Source organism: Rousettus aegyptiacus, unplaced genomic scaffold (assembly GCF_014176215.1).
Source record: "Rousettus aegyptiacus isolate mRouAeg1 unplaced genomic scaffold, mRouAeg1.p scaffold_m13_p_8, whole genome shotgun sequence".
Lineage (NCBI taxonomy): Eukaryota > Metazoa > Chordata > Mammalia > Chiroptera > Pteropodidae > Rousettus > Rousettus aegyptiacus.
Genome location: NW_023416311.1, coordinates 25,373,197 through 25,377,131, shown reverse-complemented (window position 1 = coordinate 25,377,131; position 3,935 = coordinate 25,373,197). Strand labels below are relative to the sequence as shown.

Below are 3,935 nucleotides of genomic sequence, written 5' to 3'. Positions count from 1 at the left end.
TGAGGGTGCCCAGGATGTTTTCAGGATGTCCGTGAGGACAAAACTATTTTCACAATATTATTATTTATTTGCCATTGTCGCTGAGTTGCCATTTACACTGATGTTGCAAAAACGGTGGTGGCTTGGTGGTGGGATCAAACCACTAGTCTCATCTCATTTTTTACCTATGCACTTGTAATTTTCAAAAAAAAAATAGTGCCATTTAAGAATGTCCTTGATTAAGCAGTAAAAATTAATGCTTTTCTTAACTCTCAACCCTTGAGCATACTTCTTTCTACTATTCCGAGTGGACAGTACATACACTAAAGTACAGTGGTTGCCTTGTGAAAAAACACCCATACGATTTTTGAGTTGTAAGCTGAATTAACTGCCCTTTTTTTTTTTTTCTCACAGAATACCGTTTCTGCTTGAAAGAACAGTTGACAGAGAAGCCATGGTACACATTTTCTCAAACATGAACAAAGTGAGGCTGTCACTTCAAGCAAAACAACTCACACAATTTGTTATAAATAATAAAATTTAAGCTTTTAAGCGACTATTAGAATTTCGAGAAACTTTATCTGACATTGTCACTTGACGGCTTCTTAATATTGTAGATTGGACTTTTCTGATGAAATTGGAGATGACACTAACTAATATGATTTTTTTGATATTGTGTAATTTTATAAAGTGTGTCAACATTTAGAAAGACCTGCATAACTTCGTGAGCTAATATCTAAATTAGTGGTCCCTGTCTATGGCCATACCACCCTGGATGTGCCTGATCTCAGAAGCTAAGCAGGGTCAGGCCTGGTTAGTACTTGGATGGGAGACCACCTAGAAATACCAGGTGCTGTAGGCTTAAACATCAATCAATCAATCAATCAATGGTCCTAAATCTTTCTGGCACCAGGGACTGGTGCTCCTATGAGAATCTAATAGTCTGAGGTGGAGTTGAGGTGGTGATACTAGCACTGGGGAGTAGCCACAAATACAGATGAAGCTTCACTCTCTCATCTACCCCTCGCCTCCTGCTATGTGGCCCGGTTGCTAACAGGCCATGGACTGGCACCAGTCTGTGGCCCGAGGGTTGGGGACCTCTGTTCTAAATGACCGAACCATGATATTAACAAACTCCTGTTCCAATAAAAGATCCATTCAAAGTGCAAGATACATCAATGGGTTTTAAAGTAAGAGAGTATTACAAGTTCATTCCCATGTTTCAGATCCCACGGTGTATGTAACCTTTTAAAAACAACCTCTTGCTGCATTTTTGTGTCGTATCCAAGAAGAATATCCACAATTATCTGCAAAAGCTATTGAAATGCCCTTTCTTTTCCAATCTCATTTTCGTGTGAGGCTAGAACATGCTTCAGCCAAAACAACATATCTCTAGACTGAATATAGAAGCTGGTATGAGAATCCAGCTTCCTTTTAGTAAGCCATATAATACACAGATTTATAAAAATCTAAAACAATACCACTCTTCTTCTCACTACATTTTCTTAATAATATACGTGTATTTTTCATGTGACTATGTCATTAATGTCAATACATAGTTGGTTTATTATTCTTATTTTAAATAAAATTTTAAAATATTCTGAGTATAGTTTCTGCTATGGTAAATATCAATAGATACAGAAGACCTTGTAGTCTGTATTATATTTTTTTCTATTGCTGCTGTAACAGACTACTACAAATTTAGTGGCTTAAAACTACACAAATTTGTTATTTTATAGTTTTTATAGTTTTATAGGTTAGAAATCCATATTGGTCCCGAGGTTGGGAAGCTGTTTCCTTGCCTTTTTTATTTCTAGAGGCCACCCACATTCCTTCATTTATGGCTGCCTTCCCCCAAAGCTATAAATGTTGCCTGTCTCTGACTATTCTTCCATAGCCACGTATCTTTCTCTGATCCCAACTAGAAAAGGTTCTCTGCTTTTAAGGATTCATATGATTAGATTTGGCTCACCCAGATAATCCAGAGTAATCACCCCATTTCAAGATTCGTACCCTTAATAACATTGGCAAAATCCATTTACCATGCAAAGTAACATATTCACAGGACCATGGGGTAAAAGTGTGGACCTCTTAAAGGGCCATTATTCTGCCTACCACAGTACCCCCCTGGCTCTCAAAGATTCACTTTTGTCTCATATGCAAAATATATCCACCTTATCCAATGTTCCCAAAGTCTTAACCCATTAGAGCATCAATTCAAAGTCTAAAATCTCATCAGCTCCAAAAGTCCCAAATCTCGCCATCTAAATCAGTTATAGGTGAGACTCTGGGTATGAGCCATCCTGGGGCTCAATTCCTTTTTATCTGTGGATAATAAAACTAGGAAACAAGATATCTGCTTCCAAAATATGATGGTGGGACAGGCATAGGATAACAGTTATAGACATTCTGGTTCCAAAAGGAAGAAAATGGAAGGAAAAAAAATTGCTGATCCTAAACAATTTTGAAATCCAGCTGGGGAAAACTCCAGCAGGTTTCCATTCTCTTGAACCTTGGGAATAATCCTCTGTGGTTTGTGGCACTGCCCTCTAGGCTAATGACTTCACCATTATTCTAACCACCACAAAGTCCTTAATAAATTTTAAGAATGCAGAGGAGTTCTGAAGCCAAAGTTTGAGAATTGCTACATTAGATCAGAGATACAACGTGGTGGCTGCCAGAAGGACTGCCGAGAAGGATCCTGAAATTGTCTGGCATCAGCAGAAAGGGTGCATCAATGAGTTAGTAACCACTGTGGCCCTGAGGGTGCAAAGTGGCATGTGTATCATCCATAAAGGCCCCTCAAACTTTTTTTCTGACTCTGTGGACATTCTCAGAACATTCTGGAAGGACTAGATAATAGCACAAGAAATACTAGTAAGGGCTCAACTAGGACCAGTGTCCTTTATAGGCAGAGCTGGCCCTGGGAAAAATGATGAGTGAGTTCTATTTTTTGTTATTATTCCAATTTCTTTTTTCAGCATTGTCTCTCCCACCCACAAATTCAAGGTCTTGGCATGTTTTGTCATGTTTACTTAAATATCATTTTATAAAAATACATGAGTGACCCATTTTTACTGAAGGGTACCTAACTAGTCAGGCTAAATATACTAGCTTTCTTGGAAAACTGCAAGACAGTCTTCAGCCAGTAAATTTCAAACTTTTAAATCCATGCTCTCTTCTTTTTTTAAACATAAAAATCTTAGATCTTCCATTCTGATATGGCCTCCTGGGACCCAAAGTGTTGTCTGTGTATTCCTACTAATCAAGAAGATTTTATTAAGCTTTACTTTCTGGTTTGTGTTGTGAAAACGTTTTTGTGTTTTACAGATATGAATTACAACATTTGACTATGCTCTTTCGAGCCTCCCTCCACCCTTGTCTCAGACCCTAAAATCTCAAATTAGCTTACAAAAGTGCAGATTTCCCTTGCCACCCAATCCTCAGAGGAAGATCCCTCTCTCAAGCTGTGGCAGAATATAATTCAAAGATGGCATCATAAGATCTCCCATTCCACATGTTCTCTTTACAATGTAACATCTCCTTTCACTGAGATGCGAGGTCTACTCTCCCTCTAATGGAATCTGGGTCACCTGTGACTATGGAAGAAGTGGAATATGTGACTTTTGATGGTAGGTCGTAAAAAGCAATACAGTTTCCTCCTGGTTCTGTTGGGACTTTCACTCTTGGATCCCAGCCACCATGTAGCAAGGAAGCCCAGCACACAAGGAGAGACTACGTGGAGGTCACATGGAGGTGCTCCAGCCAACAGCTCCAGCTGAGGAATGAGTCGATAGCCAGCATCAACCACTGACAAATGAATGCAACTTCAGAGCCTCCAGTGGCTGAGGTTTACCAGCTGTGCCCCAGATATCAAAAAGTGAAGATGAATTGTCCCTTCTGAGTCCTGTCCAAATTGCAGATCCACTAGCAAAATAAACTATCATTGTTTTAAG

At 39.0% G+C, this 3,935-nt stretch overlaps 1 pseudogene; it reads left to right on the top strand.

The window, feature by feature from the left end:
• Positions 1-732: 732 nt before the first annotated feature.
• On the top strand, positions 733-841 carry LOC118607351 (annotated as a pseudogene).
• The last annotated feature ends 3,094 nt before the right edge of the window (positions 842-3,935 follow it).